Raw genomic sequence first — 21026 nt, forward strand, 5'->3', positions numbered from 1 at the left:
TAAAATATTATTGGATTGGCAAAGCGCGCCGAGAGGTACAGACCGAAGATGTAAAGAGGACGACTGCGTACAGAGCTGAATGTGTGCGTGCGTTTTTTTCCACTGCTAGAGAGAGTGAAGCAGCGGACTGACAGATATTGGAATAATTTCATGCCTGCTTTGGCATATTGCTAGGGCGCAGCAAATCACAGGCCGAAAGTGGAGCCGCTCAACTTTTCAAAGGGTGACGTGTTTTTAATAAAAAGTGGCGCCGCACACAAGAATTTTTAATAAGCGGATCAAAATTGCTAGCTTGTTCGACAAAACTTTTTTAACAAAGTTTTTAGCTTTCCGGGTAATTTGCAATGCTCCCTGGTTTTACCGTGTATGGGGGGTGTGGTGAGCCCCGTAGATTATCCCTTGATAGGTAAATAGCAAGAAATGTGTTTGCGCCGGGATAATTTATTTACGCGTCTAGCCGTTTCTCGAGACCACCGAGTCTGCCGAAGTTTGCAAGTTATAATTGGAGTTGATTCTCTCGACGCCTTCAACCTCTCGCAAATTGAATTATTCAGTGCGGAACGCAAAAGGTATGTTTCCTCTTCTGAGCTGCAGCGAGACGCTTAATTAATGCAGCAATCATCAATTACAAGCAAAAATCAGATAAAAAAAAATGGAAGAAAACGCACCGCCGGCAGCTCGTAAATTAGTCCGGCAATTAGAGTGAGAGAGAAAGAGAGGGCCGCAGAGATGAATAATAAGATATCAACACGTTTTGTAGGGCGGAGATTTTTATTGCGCCTCATTAATTATTTCCCTATCTGGGCCCAGCAGCGGAACTCGGGAGAAATTTTTTAATCGGGCGACACAATAAAAATACATGAAGGTGACCACAGAGAGCAGAAAAGCCGTAATTTTAATCATTCATCTATAAAAAGCACATTGTTTTATTGCCTTTCAATGAAACAAGCCAGATTTATTTTTATTCTTCAGTGTAAAAATAAATTATAGCCAGGGAAAAAAATTAATAGTTGCAAATCACATTATACTAAAGAAAATTTTTTAATTATATTTTACTTATCTCAAAAGGGTAAAAATTTGAGTTATTTTAATTCAAGAAAATAATTTAAACTAAAAACATGAATTTTCGTAGAAACAGCAATAAAAGTTAAGGGCTAGAACAGTTTTTTTTAACGTAGTTTTATTAAAAAAAAAAAAATGAATTGCAAAACATTAATATAAGTTTCATTGTTGTTTTTTCATGCTTTTAAATTGAACGTTTCTGCCAAAGACGAAGTAATTATTATTATTATTATTTATTTATAATAAAACATTTAATTTTTGATCCCAGAAACATTTATAAAGTAACATCATTGAATAACAAATTGACGGTTAAAATTATGGTCCTCTTTTGGTAAATCAACGGACGGATGCGAGCGGCAGCAACCTCACTCTGCTGATCAAAAAGCAAACTTGGCGTGTGCGAGGCAGCTCTAGCTCGCATTTTGCGATTTGCGACGGCCATTCAAAAAGTTTTCGCCGCTGATAAAACTCCCCTTTCCGCCTCTCTGTCTGTTTAAATCCGTCGTGTTGAATTTTCCCATGTGCCCGAAGCGCTGGTTGGAGAGTTTTCGGATCAAAAACGATTGACCAGCAGCAAAACACTCGTTCCGACTCACCTATGTGCACGTTTGCTGACGAGAGCCTCTCCAAACACCCTTTCATGTGACACTGGCAACGCGGCCACTGTTCAAAATTCAATTATCCCGCCCACTTTAATTAAGCGTCGGGGTGTCACCCTCGCAAAAGATCAAAATGATTTCCGCCAGATCAGAGCGAAGGGTGCCTTTTGCAATTTTATCACCACCTCCTCAACCTCGCACCAACCAGGGGTTCTAAAACTTTGGCCGCTTATCAAAAGTTTATATTTGTGTGTTGATTTTAAAATTTATTCTAGGTCAGAGCAAACTTTTAATTAATTTTATTACTTTTGTTTACATTTTTGCACAAAAAAAGGTGGACCGTCGGGAATTGACGAAATGAAAATTTGATGAGGAGTTCTGCAAAAGTTAAAATATGACATATTTCCCAACGTAAAGCTTATCCATTGTTAAATATATATATATTTTTATAAAAACTTGGCGCTACACAGAGAGCTATGCAAAAAATGTTGATGCAAACAAAACCCTTTTCACGTTTCATTTGTTACGAGGGCTGTTTTAATGGGCTCGGTACCTTTTTTAGCACGGGCAAATTAGTTTTGCAATGAGCCGGCTGCTGCCGGTGTGTAATATTTTATGAGCATGCATGCCGTCGGACAGAGAGAGCCCGGACAGGAGCCAATAAAGCATCAGGAAAAAACGCTGGCGTGCATTATTAAAATAGAGTCTGTGCTGTTTGGATCGGAAAAATGAAAATATCCCGCAATATACAAATGACATGCTGTGCCGTAATATCACTCTCCGTCCCGCCGCCCGCCCGCACAACACAATATTGAAATTGATTCCTCTGGTCGCAAATATTGATAAAAGAGAAGCGAGATGAAAAAGTCGCTCGGCCTTTGAATGCAAATAAAATTTAGAGCTTTCCTCAGAAGCTATTGCACCAAACGATATAGAGTTCCCAGCAACACATTTTGTTTCTCTTTTGTTGCTCTCGAGACAAACTAGTTTGTTTCAGAAGCGCTCTCGTCTTTCAAAAGCAAACAAGCAACGAATGTTAGTTTTTGATTGAGGATTGGATTTCTGCTCATCTAATGGGATCATTTTCGCCCTCGCAGAAGCTCGCGTGGCATAGAGATTGCTCACACGGGCGTTACTTGATACACTTTAGTTGCTCAAGCTCGCAAATTGGCTCAATCCGCGGCTCCCGTGCGGAACACACAGACACAGCCATTCACACGCAATGCAAATCCGTCCGTCGGCGCCAAATAATCCAATCACCGCCGCCCCTTTTGCTCCTCGTCCGAGTGTGAAAGGGGCTTTATTTTTCATTTAGCCGCCCTTCTACGTCAGGGGGGCACCTTTCTATTTGTATGTATACTAAAATACACTAGCCTGGCGCGATTTAATTAATACCGGAGACGTCCCGCGGTTTTCTTTTCACGTCGCTATCCCTCTGTTTCTCTTCTGAGACGAGATCGAAGGGAGTCGCACAGATCCGAAAAGCTTATGTACGGTTTAGATTCAAGTTATACAAAGATGTGCGAGTATGTAGATATTTATATTTTCTAATAAAATTTTTTATCAGACTGTCCATGCTGTTATTTTTATGGCATACCATGAGGTCCATGGGAATCCATTAGCCAAAAATGAGAGACAGAGTATAGAAACATGACAGGATGATTATGATTCAAGCTTTAGTGACTAAATGTGATATGTAGATAATTGACAAAAAGCACATATCTCTATGGGTTCGTACTCAAGGACGACCTGTGTAAGGTTTCATTTAATAACATAATATTGGATTTTAATTATTCCAACATTTACCAAATAATGCACTTACATCATTTAATTGATCGTACAAAAGTAAATTATTTTATTTTTAATGCAATTAATTGGTGAAAACAATAATAATTAAGTAAATCTTTTTTATAAACGTAATTTTTCTAGCATTACAAAGTTTATAATTTTAAATTAACGTTAATATAATCATTATATTCATCGCAATCCTAAAATGCGGGTAAAACGCATAATAAAAAAGTATCATTTGCGCCTCTCTTCTCATCGCCATATTTGATATGATTTTGAGACGTCATTCCCTTGCCGGGAGTGCGACAATAGCTATCAAAAAGTAATCTCTCAGTTTCTTTGGCGCTTTTCAACGTCGGCGGCTCTCCTTTCTGAACTCTGCACGTCGCAAAAAGCAGCGGGATCCTTCTTATTTTGTATATGTGCGTTTTATATCCGTGGTTGCGCGCGGCGTGTTATTATTTATTATCAAAAACACAACCCTTCGAGAAATATTAAAATGCAAACCACCACAAGGTGAGGGGAACGAGGAGCAGCTGTAATAAAAATAAATGCGCTCTCACTACAAACGGGATTTGCATTAAACAGACACGCACACTGGCCTGGTATCTTTGTGCGCTCTGTGCATAATGGGCGAGTATTATTGCAGCACGTACCGTTTTATGAAGAATTCATGCAAAATGATGACACTTCTCAGTGACAGCCAGCATTGCCTTGCACGCGGATGTGCATCAAAACAAAACCAACCTGCAAACAACGGGAAACTCTCAATGTACAAAACGTGGAGCGAAAAATTTGCGGAAACAACACAAGAGACGCGACGAGTAGGGAAATGCATAGAATACATTACCGGACTCATATCCTGTACAATATGGTTCTGCATTTTTTCGTTTGTGTCTTAATTCCATCATTTTAATATTCGTTTTACTTTGAATTATTTCTCAATTCCTTTCCTTGCGTATATTATATTATTGTATTAAAAGAGAATAACAAAACAAAATTACACTTTTGAAACTGATGAGAATGACGAGCAATAATTTATTAAATTTAATATTTAAACCTTAATTAAAATGTTTATAATTGATTGATATAACTTAGCTCTACATCGTGATGATTCATAATCTAAAACAGAGGCAGCTTTGCCGTTTATCAAAAGGAGAAAGCAATATGGAGAGCACATCTTGCCACAGCATAGATATATGCCGAAGTTTTGAAAACACGACGGCCGCTTGTCATCCATCATATCGTGAGCGAGTTTTTCTCGACCGCAGCAACTAACTGCAGAAACTTTATTCCATCACCCCATACAAATACGCAACAACACAAAAACAAGGCGAGCGCGGCGCTGTTGTGAAGCCACAAACTGCTGGCGGGATGATAAAAATATCGATTTGGATGCAGCGCCCGTATACCTTTTTTTTACCGCCGCTCGACTGCACCGTCTTTTTTATTTTATTGTTATTAGATTTTTTAATATTCGTTCCTTGGCTCGCAGAGCAAAGTTTTTTGCCCCCGTAACATCTTCTGCTCTTGTCCGCTGCGCCGGCCGGCTCGGCGGCGGAAAACACGAAATGTGAATCAATGGCCGGCCGGCTGCCCCTGCACCATATGTCACCTGCACGACTCGCATAAATCCAAGCCCGAGCTGCTGCGCGCCTCTCGTGTGCTACTCTTATTTAAGTGCGTGCCAGCGGCTTCTCGCGACTTCTCGTTTTCTTGCTCTCTCGACTACTCGCGCGCGGCGAGAGCATAAAAATCCACCCCCGTGTCAGCGGCTACACAAGTTTTATACACAAGACAGGTGAGAAAAGGAATCAGCTGGACTGCAAACATTTCCCTCGTTTTGGCGTACCTTTCATTGACGAAACTTCAATTGGTTCTATGGACTTAAATTGTGAGCTTTGCCTGCTCTGCCTATTATAACAAAAAACTCTGGTGGATTTTTTTTATCTAAAATTATTTTAAATAAATTTAAATAAATAATCAAAACTTAATCCTACAATGAGAGTGAAGAGGAAATTTTTTTTTACTTTCTGCAAATTAAAATTAGATATTGGTGAACAGTCGTTTTAAAAAGATTAAATTATTTATCTTTTATTTTCATCTTTTTATTTTGTTTCCGCATCATCAGTTAATATAATGCGACGAGGCGGACGAGGTAAAGGGTTATCTTCTTCCTGGGCCGTTTACAGACTGAAATAGAGACAAGACCGGCTTGCTTGCCTCAAGATGAACGCGTCCCAACGTGGTTTCGAGCATGCATGGATTTATTTAATAACATGGATTTATTTATAAATAAATCCATGGTTTTGGGAGGGAAAATATAAATACATTCGCAGCTGATTCGATCTCACGTGTGTTTGCTTTTTGAAATACGCGCGCTTGCTCTCTATTGGCCCGCTCACACGAGTTCCGTCCACTACGAGCCTCGCGCACGAGAAGACGACGAGAGAGCGACATAAAGTTAAACGATCTCTAACTTTATGTCAGCCCAACATAAAGTTAGAACTGGACGAGGAGCGCGCATAAGATTTTTCTCGCGACCAATGAGAGACGCGCATTTCTCGTCAAGTGACATAAGAGCATAAGAAATGAGCCGCTGGCACGCACTTTATGTTTTTTATTAAAAATTCTTGCCCGTAAAGAAACGCGCGCGTCTCAGCTTCTTTTGGGCTTTGTGTTGCAGAGGAAAAAGGTGCCCTTTTCCACATACCTTGGCAATTTCCTAGCCGCGGCGCAGCAGCTTATTCAGAGAATTAATTCCACGCAGTCCCTTGGAGCTATAAAATTGTTGCAATTCGTGACCAAATGGAGCATTAAATAAAGACCGGCCATGCAGGGAGCGGAACTACAAGTATTTTCATTTTCGTTTTCCTTTAATTATTTTCTAGCGTGGGAGTTAAATACCCTGGAAATTTTGTTTGGTTTTATTCAAAAATATAAATAATTGTAATTTATAGCTAAAAACGTATTTAAAACATTATATGAAATATAATTTAAAAACATAATGTTGTATTTTAATTATTTTTCATAATTTTGCATTATTTAGTTGCAAATTGTGTTTATTGATCTATCACAAAGGCAATTGCTGCCCATAACGGGATACATCATTTATACATTCAAAATTATACAAGTTAATATAATTGAGAATTATTTACTTTATTTATGCGTTTTAAATTAGATAAAGTGTATAAAACCGCCTTTTAAAATTACTTAAACTCGATTGAATTTTTAAATTTTACTGCCATTTTAACAGTAAATGACAGAATACAGCTTCAATGTAATAAAGAAATAAACATAAGAAGTCTTAGTTGCATCAGGGATGTTTGGATTTTCATGGATAAATTTAGTTCAATTGTGCGGAAATAATACCATCCTAATAAGAAGATTGAGTGTCATGCAGAAAAAACCTTTAACATAAGCTAAAGGGATAAATGAATTTACAAATTTAAGTGTCTGCTGCTAGAAGGTATGAATATTTCATGCGCACTTCTAACTCAAGATCATTTATCGGCTCCCGCTCCCTGAGGGTAACAATTTTTACGATTGTCCAGCTGCTGGTGTCGAGACACGACATTCACTCTCTCTTCTCTCCAAATATAGGTAATCAGAAATATGGCCAATAAAATGAGCTCGCGAAAAAAGGACTTGTTCGCTACACCCTCAATGGATGCCGAGTCGTAAAACCAGAAGCCCATTTTATTAGCCCGTCCAAATAATAATTCCGAAATATTTATTGAGAGGGTCTCTGCAGCGGCCGACTGCTCGAAATTTGTATTGATTGTTTGACAAGCGCGGTCGCGTCGCCAAAAGGGCTTTCGCTCACACTTGAGCAGCCAGCTCATCATGCATAATGCATTTCGCGTGCATCACACAGAGAAGTGCTCGAGATTTGCATCTCTCCAATTGTGGCCATATTCCGCATACATTATTACTTCAAGCGCCCACTCCTGGCTTTTGCAATTATTGCGACACAATCACGCCCCGCTGCTCACACAATGGACCACTCTTGCTGCCGGCACACTGCACTCTTCGGCTTTCATATGTGACACAGTCAAAAGCTGTCGCTCACTTAGGCTTAATAATTGTTCAAGAACTCAAGGCTTTTTGAATTGCATATATTATTTCTTCTTCATCAAAATGTATATTTGTGTAGTTGTTGCTTGAATTTTTTGTTATAAAAAACATATCCGTCTAATTCAAGAGTTGAAATTTTAATCGTTATATAATGTATTAAAAAAACAAAACATAATTTCTTATTTGTAGCTCTTCAGTTCATTAAAAGTATATATAATTATAATATTTTGGTATTATTTTTCACATTAGAGTAACAGTGAATACTAATGGCCAATCAGCAACTTTTAATAAAAGCCCTTATCAAAAGCATATTGTGTTTCGCCGTGTTTCGTTGAACAATTAGAGCGTATTTGTTCGAGAGAGCGGTTCTCATTTTCAGAAATGAGCTGTGGAGCAGCATCGTTTTAATGATCAAGACACTCGGCAACAAAATGGATCTATTTCCTTGAGGGTAGCAGCGAAAAGTGGCGGCGGAGCCAGTTTGCGGATATTTTCCACGCGTGGTCAAGCAACTCGTAACAAGGCAACACATACACGACATAGATCACACACACAGGGCGCGCCTGCCTCTCTCGGCAATCTGCGCCGCAATCTCCGTCCAGTCTCCTATAGCTAGCAGAGCGTTATTTTTCAATCCGAACTGATTTCCGCCGCGCCAAATCATTTTTCCCTCCTGCTAGGGCTTTTTTTATCTCACTTTTTTCATTTGTATTGATTGGATTGAGGACATGCTCTCCAGAGCTCAGCAAAAATGCTTCCGTTTTCAACGCCGTATACACACAATATATTTTTTGTTTTGTTTTATCTTGCTCGAGTTGTTTTAACTTTCAACAAAGGAATAATCTTTTATAAAACTGAGGTTCATTTTGATAATAAAAAAATTGTAATAATTTTAAAAATTTACTAAATTGAGAAGAAAAAAAATAGAACATTATTGTACGATGGTGATTTTATCTTTTCTATATCATAAACGTGAACATGCAAAGTACCCATCCCTTACTGAAAAAGCGGGAGAGTGGGGTGCCGAACACACACTCCTTGCACCCTGTCAGAGATTTTCTTTTCCGAGCCGACACCGGCAATGGAGCGCGAATCTGTGTTTACTCAAGAAGAGAGTCTCTGGATTGGATTTATTCCGCAAAAGTGGCTCTCCCATATGTACGCAGTGAGAATCTTCCTCTTTTCCTTTCTCCATCTCTTGCATTTGTTTCAGATTCGCCATTGAATATTTCAGCAGTGGCGAACCCAGCGAAACGAGAGGTGTGTGTATCTTCTTTCACGGCTGCTTTCACCCGCCGCTCCCGGCAGCATGCCGAGCAGCGACTTTGAAACCAGAGTCAGACACTGCTGGGGCTCTTGTGCAACCATCCTCCCTCTCACATACACACCTGCACCCCTGAGCAGGGGTGAAAGAGCTGCTACGTGTCCAGCAGCCCTCATCGGCCGAGGGGACGGAGCAGGAAAACACGTGAAAAATGCTGCAAGTGGAAAAATTCTTACTGCCGACAGGGGCACATATGAGTCGAGGGCGGGGATTCGCTAGATTAATTTTGCGCAGCCCAAGAACAATGCAGGAATGCGCTCTGTGCATGTTTGCAAACACTTTCAACTTTTTCAATCGAATTTTTATTTTCTTGGTGCATTAAACTTAAGATATTTGCTGGTTTGGTATTTAATTTCAATTGCTATATAAAATTTTTATACAAGTGAAAAAAAATCAATTGTTTGTTGTTCATGATAAAATTATTAATTTTCAAAGGTGGCAAAAGAATTTTGATTCACCCAATTCCTAAAGTACGATCGGAAGAATTAAATCTAAATTTCACCTCCTAACACTTATCACTTATTTAAAACGACTCAATTTAGCAATTTTATATAAAAACTATTTGCTTAAATGGGGTAAGTGCCTGGATTTGATGCTAGCTCTGAACAACCCTTTCAGCAAAACGTGCGTCACCCGATGCCATTTGGCAAAGGAGCATTCATTCATCATGTTCAATCACTCTTAATGCCTCGCACTCGAGCAAGAGGCTGCGAGCTGGCGGCGTTGGAAGTTGAAAAGCGTGAATAATTAGACAAGAGCGGCGGCGTGATTTGCGCTTAATAAGTGTCACACATTCTGTCTTCGGATCCATCCGAGTGAGCTCAAGGTGTCTCATTAGACTGCCACTTACACGGGGGCGGCTTGCGAAAGCGGTGTCTAGGGTGGGCGGAGTGGCAGCTTGCTCGCTGCGTCTCATTGTTGCGGCGGCGTCGTAACAATCAAGCTGTTGCAGATGCGTGTGTGTAATGCGAGTAACAAATGGCGCGCCCTAATGCATTTACCGCATATACAAAAGCCATTCGTCATCTTGAACGGATATTTTTTCTCCAAAACTAATTCATCTTTTAAGGGGCACCCTCTCTGACAATCAGTTCCACTGACAAGAGTGAAGGTTATTTGATATACGCAACTTTTTTTGGAATAAATTTCGTTTATTTTTCTGATAGCGGTTGCCTTCTTGGTAACGGTTTTATGATAAATGATTCTGTGAAAATTTTTCATACGCAAATTTGAAATTTATTTAAATAAAAATTTAAAACATGTTTCATTTATTGGTAAATTAAAATTTAAATAAAATAAAAGTTCTAAAAAAATTTAAATCCAAATTTTGCATTGCCAATGAGTTGTATTGTAACAAGTTTATTGAAGTGGCCTAATTTTAAATTTCAGGTTTCACGAAGTTTATCTTGATATAAAATTCAATAAAAGACTTTATCAATGCACCAGCATTTACGTGCATTTTTTTTAAAATTACAAGCTAAAAGGAAACGCAAATGGTCTCTACTTTAATAAAATTTATGGCTCTTTTTGTCCGACGCGGTATAGCTGCAGCGATTTTTCCCCAGCAGAGAATGAATGGAGCTCATTTTCCGCTGAATTTTGCCCACAACTGTTGCATAATTCATGCAGGACGAATATTATTTATTTCACGCCTCGCGCCTATACATAGTACAAAACGAAATGATAACGCAATAATCGATTGGTCACGAAATCGCTTCTTCTTTGTCGTCAACGTCGCCGCACTGATCCCGTCATAAATAATATATGAAAATACGAAAAAGGACGCGGCGCATCAAATGAGGCACGCGAGATCATTTCCCTGCTCATTACGCTGCTCCTTTCTTGTGGGGCGGCAGACCTACCCTCGCGGTTGCACCATTTCACGCGCCGGGGAATTCATTTTTAATGCCAGTGAAAAATCGCTCTTTTCACTCTGCTGTCATTGGAATATGCAAATTCACACGCGCACCGCGCGCCAGGCTGAATGCGAGAGCTTTTTTCAATTGTTGTTATTTATTTGAAATGATATTAATGAAAACGTCGGGGAGGAATGATTAATGCCGCGAGCGGTTCGAACCGCAAACAAAACTCTTCTCATTCAAAGTGATTCTCCTCGAAAAGTTATTTTGTAAAGGCGAAAATTCTTTTTCAATATTTTCCAAGCTTTTATCCAACACAATGGAAATCAGCACTCTTTCTGCTTGGCTGGAGAGAAGAGGAAGAAGTAAAAAAGCAAAAAATAGAATCTTTCTACGCAGTTCAAAATACCATGCCCTCTGTGTATAATCGCATTGGAAACGCTTCATTTGCTTCTAAACAAAAACCTACGCAAAAGGATTTAAGCATTTAATCTGAGGATAAAAGTTAAAAGTAGTTTTCTACATACAACTATGCTTAATGAGACAAAAAAAAATTGCCAAGATCACATTTTTTTATATATAATTCAATACATGCTGAGCATTTGAAATAAACCAAAACTGTGGGGTGGTACATAATGAGCACAAACTGAGGATCAGTATGGATCAGTCGGTAACGCATTTTGCTGCAACGGAAAACGGGCCTGCTCTGCGGTCTGGCGGCGTAATTAAATTGTGATCAATCAGCCTTTTGTGCGGCCGGGCGCTGAAGCTGTGTGTATAATATCACTGGCGTCTAATGGTGTTGCCCCGGTCGTTGTTGTGAACACTGCGTTTAGAAATTTATATCTCTTTTCTGGGGTTTGTTGGCTCACGTACGTGTTACGACCAGTGGCAAGCAACACAACTCGATTTTTGCGATACTTTGTCACACACACACAGCGAGAGACTCATGGTTTCCCATCAATCTCCTCTTTGTTGGAGGAAATCATATTTGCCTTTGATCGTCTGAAAAGTTCTGTTGTGTGCGGTTGATTCAACGGCCGGTCAAAAGCTATTGTTGTGAAAAAAAAATGGCTCAAATAACTAAATAATTCAATTTTATATTTTTTGTAAATTTAAAATTGGTCATATTAAAGGCTGATTATGATCAACCTTGTTTTAAATAATGCAAAAATTAATAAATAAATGCATCGTGGGATTCAGATCAAGCAATATGCAGATTTCATTAATTTAATTACCTTAAAAGCATTAACAAGCAGCAGTAAATTATATCCAAAGTCATTTGAGCAAGCAATGCAATTTTAGATAACCCGCGTCGAAACTTCAAATTCCGCAAACACCGCAGAAAGTTTTCCCAAAATAAAGCGATTGCTGGCGAACCGACGCAGTTTTTTTAATAAAAAGTGTTGTTTCAGCAAAGAGCGCGCGGGCCGGCTTAATTTATTTTCTGGTGTACAAAATTGCAGAATCCATTCTAGACCGGCCGGCCGGCCTGGTCGGGGAGAGTTTGGAGGGCGCGGCGTGGAAAGTGCAAGCGAAATTACAAAACGAGAGAGAGGCCCCAACGTAAAACAGCGGACCTCCCGCAGAGCAGCTCAAAATCCACAGAGGGTGCAAATGAAACGAGCGCGAAAAGTCGCCGCCGAGTTGTGAATTGCAGCTCAAGAAGTTGAATCGCTCGCTCTCGTTTTAGGCAATTAAGAAGTTGGTCGAGTTGTTGCTCTGGCGAGGAGAAAATGCAAATTGAGTTAAATCAAAGAGTTCATCGCAGTCAGGCGGGCCATTAGGGGGCGCCTTTAATTGGCGCAACTTGGCTCCAAAGAGAGCACCAAACGCCGGATTAAGCCTCTTCAATTATGAGAGAGCGAGCGCGAGCGGCAGACGTTAAGTATTTTTCGACGAGTTGGCGACACGCTAAAAGGAGCAATTTTGATCTGCGAGCCGCATCCCTTTTCCAGTTGCAAACTTTTTGCTCGCAAATACTTGAAATTCGCGCTGAACTGGTTCGTGAAAAGTTGCCTAATTATGAAAATGGCTACCGAAAACCCTTATTATATAATGAAGGCTGGATATTTTGACTTCTGCTGAATTCCGCTTGCGTAACATCAAATTATATTTTAGAAAACTTAGCTATCCATTTAATAATTATGGCTAGCCAGTGAGAATATCTCAATTGAATGTACCTCTTTTTTTTTTTTTTTTTGTAGTAGAAGTTCACGATCGAGGGTTGATTCATGGTGGATTGAATTTAAATTCGGCTTTTCCTCGATGGGTTTTTGTGAGTTTTTATTGTTTAAGAAAAACAATATCCTGCTCTACATGTTTCGGCTGCGGGCTGCAGCCATAATTCATGAGCTTTCTCGGCGGTGGTCGAGAGAAGACTCGACCACCGCCGAGAAAGCTCATGAATTATGGCTGCAGCCCGCAGCCGAAACATGTAGAGCAGGATATTGTTTTTCTTAAACAATAAAAACTCACAAAAACCCATCGAGGAAAAGCCGAATTTAAATTCAATCCACCATGAATGTACCTCGTTTCATTATTGACGACTACAATTATTTTACAAAAAAGAATTATGTTCTCACTTAATTGGTTTGGCGATTGTCATGTAATATAAATTAATTAATTTATTATATTAATTAATGTGTAGTATTTTTCTTTCTTCTCTTTTCCACTTTTTTCCAGATATTTTACATAAAAAAAATGGTCCTGCATGGATTATTGAACAGTTCCAACTATTGTACAAATTGTAAGAAAGCCGCATTATCTCCACGCATTTGAAATTTTTGAAGAAATATTGACACTAAGTGTAAAAATGCAGTCCACACCTAAATTTTGAGTCGATAAAATAAAATTTGGTATACAGACGATTTTCTCCTACAAACAGGAGTGAAGACGAAAAAACAAAGTCGCAACCAGTCGCAATCTGTCAAATTTGGCTACTGCTTTAAAAAAATCTCTTTTCTTCCAATGGCATCAAAGATACTTCTAGATTGCATAAATCAAAATTACAAATTACTAGAGAAATTAATGTATTTGTCTTGCTGTAAGATATTAATTAAAACGCAGGCTTCCAACGATAGTGCAATAAGGACGCTTGTTGTGTATTTTTCGGTTTAAATTTTAATCAGTTTTAGGCTGAAAACGAATACTTTGCACGGGAATAAATAAAAATAGAAACATTTGATATTGGCGAGAATGAAAAAACCGGGTTAAAATTGAAACTAACCTGCCTCTTTCGCTGTGAAGTGCAAACAAAGCTCAAACTGGACTCGACCGATGCGAGATGCCAGGCTGGACCGGATTTTCTCTTGTTTTTCGGCCGAAAAAGCCTCATTTCAACCGAATTTCGGACAGAAACGCGACGCACGTTGATGCACGACATTACTTGGCACATTGTCAACAAGCACTGACTCCGCCCACCTGCCTATCTCCGAGTCGCAGCACAAAAGGGCGCGATTGCTTACAATTAGTGCACTGTTTTTGCTGCAGGCCGCGCTTGTCAATTCTAAAATTATTGTAGCAGCACATGAGTTGAGCGTCCCGAAAAAAATAATCTTGGTTTTTTTTAATAGCACAAAATGAGATTTAATTCTGAATGCAATGGTACATTTTAGACTCAAAACTTTTACTGTTAATATAAAATAATTAATGATTTGAAAATATATTTATTTTCTGTATTTGAAGGTTTTTTTATAAATGATCCTGTGAAATAACTTTTAGGCAATGATTTGCGCAATTGTCGTTTTGTTTGTAAAAAATTTATTGCCACTGAAAAAAGGCTAAAAAAAACAAATCATATTTTAGAACAGATTTTTTTTGGAATTTTTTGCATAGCCAGTCGATTCAGAGTGCCAAAAATTAGTTATGAATCAAATTTTAGATGAAAAAAAATCAGAGGTTTAATATTATTTATTGCTTTGCTAAATATTTTAAAGATTCTCGGAGAATAGTATTTCTGTTCGGAGAGAATAACTTTTTAATTAGCTTGGAATTTCCTCTCAAAACCTTGCCATTTAATGAAAATAGCATGCTAGAACAATCGGCTGTGCTTAAAAAATTCTCAAAAATTTATTCTGCTAAACAATAGGTAATACAAATTTTTATTAGAATGACAAAAAGAATTATGGCAAATTATACTATTATGTCTATTATGCAAAAAAAGTTAATTTAATTCCTTCAAATTATCTTATTTGAGTGTGTTTAAAAAAAAATAATTCTATTTTTGAAAAGCACCTTTTTTTACTCACAACTACTTTTCAAAGAAAAAATTTTTAAATAATCGGATCGGTTAAAATATTAATAAATAGGTCAAAATACATACTTTGTCAGAGTAAGTTCAGTTTTAATTTTGTTGTGTGGCTTCAGTGAGATCAGAAAATAAAATATTTATTTAATGCGCTAACAATAAAATGTACAAGTAATTATAAAACAGAATTCAACCACAATCGCAAAATTCCTTTCAGGAATAAAAAATTGTTGTATGTATCGCTCATTGGTATATTTGGTCATAATCTTCGCATGCCAATTACTTGGTTTCAATGTTGCGCGCACACCGCAAAGATTACAAAGTGCATTCGCGCCGATGCATTAGCAATTTCTGTGCGCAATAAAACATAATTAACATTTGAGTTCTGTGAGCGGCGCCGATGCAATTCATTACATTCAAATGCCACGGTTCAACTTGCCACTGTGAACTGCGAGTGTGCTGCAACTTAATTACTTATTAATGCAGATAGCGCAATTACAGCACAAATTTGAAAAGGCCACTATTTTAGTCTGGTACGTGGGCACGCGATATTATGGCTTTTAACCTCTCGTCTACAAAATTAATCAGTCTATATTGCAAAATATTAAATTTGCATAGAATCTCAGCGAGAATTTAATAATTTGTCTCCTGAGATAACTGCAAATAACATTAAAATTAAAATAACTTTGATACTAAATGCAAAAAGCTGTGCAATGGCCAAGCAACAACCTGTTTTGTTAACTTTTTTTTGCAATGGTCACGGCAACATTGATGCATTATTAACAAAATCCAGATCAGAACCAAAGTATTATGGTGAATTATGTAATTATAAAAACTATTATAATTAAATTTTGTTAGCAAATAAAATTAAATTTGTTTATACACTGTATATAAAACTTTTTCTTCTTTAAATTTTCTTCACTTTTTTTTAATTGTTGGTGTTGAAGCGGTGAATAATTAACCCCCTATGTATTTTTTACCAGAGCCTTAATATCCCCAGGCGTTTTCCGCAAATTTGCACAGGGAAAGTTACACGGAAAGATGAGGTATTAAATTTAATATAGGACCGTGTATATCAAAGGCTAATTATAATATGTTGCAAATTCCTCTTACCTTTTCAGGCGCAAGGACGATTTAACGCCGGGTTGCACTGCACTAAACTGTCTGTCCACTTGCAGGTGCAAAACCAAATACAGATGAAGCGGCAGAGGCGGCAACGAGGGCGGCACTGAGCAATCTCGCCGAGTTGCAAGAGGGGCTGCTGTCGTGACAAAGCGGCACCGAACACTGAGCCGTGCCAGGAGCATCGCCGCGCCGCACACCCCTGCCTGGACCACCGCCGCTCCGAGTGCCATCTTTTGTACAGGCCACGCACCGCGGTAGGTCAGAGGTCATCGGGTCAACGGGCGGGCCTTTAGCAGGTAGAGCGAGCCCAAATTTTCAGAACGAACTGAACGTAGAGAGCTCCAGGTGGAAGCAGCATATTATTTGCAAGCAATTTTCCTTGTCGTGCGAACACTCGTTACATAATTTATTTCGATTTATTTTGAGGAACAAATAAAGCGCCTGCTAATGTTATCGAATTGAATTCAAAACGCTGGGAGGCTGTGAAACTTTGCGTATTACTTGTTACTTGTTACGCAACTCAAAAGTGGTAATTGCCTCACGCATTAACAAAAGAAAGAGATTTTTTTCTCTGAAAGTATATATAAAATTGAAGCAAAATTTTACTCCAAGTGCATTTGCCTAAAAGCATACTCTTCAGTATAATGATTATTTTACTGAAGAGATCTCTTATTTTCATCTATAAAAAGTGTTTTAGGGTGCAAGTAAGGAATAAAAGGTGCGTAGAAGTTGGGAAATAAAAATAAGCTCTTATCCAGCAGCTTGAAGTTTTCAGGAGATTCATTACATCTCGCGCCGCTCGCGCGCACTGCGCGATAACGCTAATCATAAAAACATTGAAAGTGAAAAAGGAATGCCTTTTAGTTGGACTATGTAGTGACGTCTGGTTGAGTGGGCATGCAGTCGTACATTTGATAAACAAAATAATTTTTTTTAATCTATTCTGTAGGTATTAATAACCTGAGGATTTTTTTTATTATTATTATTATTACAAGATCGAATAATAATAAAAAAAAATTATTTTGCTCAACTTCTTTAATAGGAATTCTGCACTCGCAGAAAATAGCAATTCGTTTTCAAAAGCTAGTCTTTTCTGTTTGCATCAATTATTCAACTTCTTTTTTATCGTCTCTCGCCTGTGTTCCTCTCCCGCATTGCGAGTGCCATAAAAACGAAAAAGTTATTGGAGGAGAATTGGGAAGAGTTATAGGTCGTTTTACCCCTCGCACTGGCCCGCTTTCATAGAATTAGTGATGCGCTCATCAATTTTAAATGAACCGTTTTGGGATTTTGCAAGTTTTTTGAGGTGAGCCTTGCGAGTTCTGCAGCAGAGAACAAAAAGAGGAGGGAAATGAGAAGTGAGAAAAAAATTGCTAATAAATAAATTTGAATTTATTAAAGATTGAAAATTTAGAAGACAAAATTATTGTTAAATATACTCAGGATCACCCCAGAAATTCTGAATATTGCAATTTACAACATATTCGTAAAATCCAGAGTTTTTTTACTCTGCACATTTTTGTATGGGCTTAGGCAAACTCATCTGCCTGTTCACTGTTGATATCAATATAAGTATTATAAGTAGTAGTATAAGTAATATATGTTGACAATAAATCCACTTATACAAGAGGGAGGTCAAATCTCTAATTCTGGTGCTTTGGCACAAATTCATTTAAACACCCATAAAACAAGTTGGGCTTTTAAAAGTGAAGCTATTTTCCGTTATTTTCCCGGTTTGATTATTTCAAACCAAATAACTAAACATGGAAACTATAGACACGATTAAATATTAATTTTATTTTCATTATACAGCGAAAAAATTAATCAGTTAAACAGGGTGCTCTGTAGACTCTTTTCATATCAAAAACGAAAGTTGCATGCTGGCAGCCAACTCTCCTCTCGCTGCAGGGAAAACCATAACCAATAACCAAATGATGATGCCTCTCTCTCGGTCTCTCATATTATATGGTTATCTCACAGTCGGCGCTTTTTGAAAGACAAAAGGAAAATTTAAATGAAATAATTGCGTGTGTTTAAAAAGCAATGTTTGAATGACCCTCCCGACCAACGAGCCCTCCATCGAGGCTGACGCAGAACAAAGGGAGGCCTCTGCTTTTGCTGATGCGCAGTGCGGCGTTCAATTTAAAATTCACTCTTTGCAAAGGCGCATATCAAAAGGCTTTTCGAGAGCCTGAAATAATTATGATTCCTGTCTCTCGCGACCTAACGGGCGCAGCGCTTGGCCACTTGAGAATTCAGCATTTTAATGAAATATAGCTCAAACGCCATAAAACAAGAAACACGATATGTTTATATGCATGCAATCATTTTATAAGAGTGCAGAATTTTTGCAATCAAATTAGTTTTTAGAATTATCAAACAACAGCCAACGCTTTTGAGTACCCAGAGAGCACTAATTAAAAATAAAGGCAAAAAATGGTTGAGAATTCAAATTAGGCACTCGCAAAAAAACTATTAGCTGGAAAACTTTTGGCTCCTAATATTTACACAAACCAAACAAATGGGATACTTTGCATCGCTAATTGCCAATTTTGGCAGTGTCAAATGCAAATAGTATCCAAGCGGATTTGCATAAAATGGTCGTTGAGTTTCGAGTGTACACTTTTTCCCCACCTCTGATCATTAAAATTATTATTAGCCCTCTCGCACCCCTTTGGTATATAGGAAGCGAGAGTGCAGGGTGAATTAGACGTGAGCTCGTGTGTGTTTTAGTTAAAATATCTGTGCCGTGGGAGCTGTTTGCATTATGCGTCCAAACACTGAATTTGGTCTCGTGCTTTGTTAGTGATGCGCTTATATTCCACCGTGGCTGCAGCATTCTGCTATATGTTAATTAAGGTTCTGCTGGCACTATTGGCGCGGGTGAAAAAGTACTTTCGGCTAAAAATCAGCATTCCCTTGTCTATTTTAGCTGTCAAAACGACTTGACTTATGATCATACTGTTTCAATGAGCAAGCCTTGAGTAAACTCGCGCTAGCATTTAATCTCCGAGCACTTCTGCTGCGTTTGTTTGCGTTTATTCTCACACTAAACTTGCAAGTTTTTTGTTGCATATATATAAATGCAAACCAAAAGAGGCCGGTCGTCGGGATTATAGTACAAGCTAGGCTATGTCTAAGCTAACAAAGACAAGTTTAAAATAAATAGTGATAAAGTGCTGATGACATGAACAGGTCAGTAATGATGGCAAAAAATATTAATGCCAACAATTATTAATTTCAGTCCCCTGTTTATTTTGTATGTTATTCTATCTTTTTGCACGTTTTGATGTATGTTTTTTTTTCTTATGTATTTTTCTCTTTCTTTGTAACCAATGTAATTTATAATTTGTATTTATGGATGATGTATTTGGGCAGGGAATGCCCGGTGATACATAAATATACACAATGCGTAACTATAAAGATCTGTTCAAGTCTTATCCAACAATTCAGAAATAAACAGTCAACTAAACAGTTACTAAGTGATTATTGGCTAAAATGTTGGTTATCTCTATTTTTTTTTTTTTTTTTTTAAGAAAATAATCAATGTCACTTAATAATAATAATAATAATAATAATGCTATGCAGTATAAATAAAATAATTTATTTTTAACTGAAATCGTACTTCTTAAAATAAATCGATCAAAATGTAACATTTAAATACAGTATATTATTTGCTCTGCTAGAATGAGACTCACAGATCTAGAAAACATTTTGAAGCATTGAAAGCTGTGGTATGTATTTTCATACATTACGAGGGGGTGGCAAAGTTGAATCATACCGCTGCACATTTGCCGGCAAAGCGAAAAGAGACTGGACGTTACAAAGGGGACTATATAGGCAATTTATTGTTCTCTCATATATTATATGACTGCAATTACGCCCTCTCACTCTTCGAGTTGCATTCAAACATAGAAACAGTGGGAGTTGAGGGGTGAGTTCCTGCATATGGAATTAATTCAGCCAATATATCGAGGGAATTTCCATAACCGCACTTGATGCAGGGAGAATAATGCGGTTGATATAATGCTATAAATGCAGAACCGAAGAAAAGAGCCAAAATGAGCAATATTGGCTAAAGCGTGTAATCGTTTCCACACATATTATGCAGGGCGGCTCTCTGCAGTGGATTTTGATACTTGACTGCCATTTATAGATTTGTGGTGACATGAAGCATATTTTGGATACAGAGGATAGATACGCATGACAAAAATGCCAACTGCTTCAACTATTTCTGTCTATTCTTTAATTTTAATTTTAAAATAAATCTACTCATCAATTTAACTCCGTGCTCCTGCAACTATATAAAATAGTAAACACATAACATACGCCAGGAAAAAGATGGTAATTAGAAGTTTATGAGTGGCGTAGTGGTGCGAGTGTTAGACTTACTACCATAAGGTACACACTACACATTTCAAAGCTTTTGACATTGTTAGCGCGTCAAAAAGTGCTCTGTATTGTCACTCACATTCAGGAGGTGTCGCAAGGCGCCGAACTTGCCTGCTAGAGGTTTGTGCCGTTTCTTCCAGTTGTTGGAATTCCTGCACCAAATTGGGGCATTTCATAAATTCAAGCGGCACCTGCCTAATTTGGTAGGCTTTCCAGCCGATAAACACCGAATGGAGCTTGGCAGGATCATAGCCTATCCAGATGAATTAAAAAAAAAAAAAAAAAAAAAAAAAAAAATTAAATAAAATTTGTTTATCATATATTATGTTACTTGTATGTTAAGAGTGATCTCTAAAACAAAGCTTCAATAGTTAAATACATCAAAAATATGAATAAGAAAAGAAACCTTATTTATTATTTTTTATTTTTACTGTTTGAAGAAGTTGACACTCGAGGAGATGAAATGAAGAAGTCGGGCTTGTCCTCGTTGTCGACAAGCCCGACCTCGACTTTCATTTCTATTATTATTATTATCATTATTTGAGAAAATG

At 37.9% G+C, this 21026-nt stretch overlaps 1 long non-coding RNA gene across 1 annotated transcript in view; it reads right to left on the reverse strand.

The window, feature by feature from the left end:
* The window catches only part of LOC132198069 (uncharacterized), a 103490-nt gene extending 87261 nt beyond the window's left edge, over window positions 1-16229 (reverse strand). Inside the window, exon 1 of the long non-coding RNA XR_009441956.1 lies at window positions 16072-16229. This is a non-coding gene — a long non-coding RNA (uncharacterized LOC132198069). The remainder of the gene's footprint in view (window positions 1-16071) is intronic.
* Window positions 16230-21026: the final 4797 nt, after the last annotated feature.

The sequence above is a fragment of the Neocloeon triangulifer genome, unplaced genomic scaffold (genome assembly GCF_031216515.1).
Source record: "Neocloeon triangulifer isolate White Clay Creek 2 clone unplaced genomic scaffold, ASM3121651v1 ptg000001l, whole genome shotgun sequence".
In the NCBI taxonomy this organism is placed as follows: domain Eukaryota; kingdom Metazoa; phylum Arthropoda; class Insecta; order Ephemeroptera; family Baetidae; genus Neocloeon; species Neocloeon triangulifer.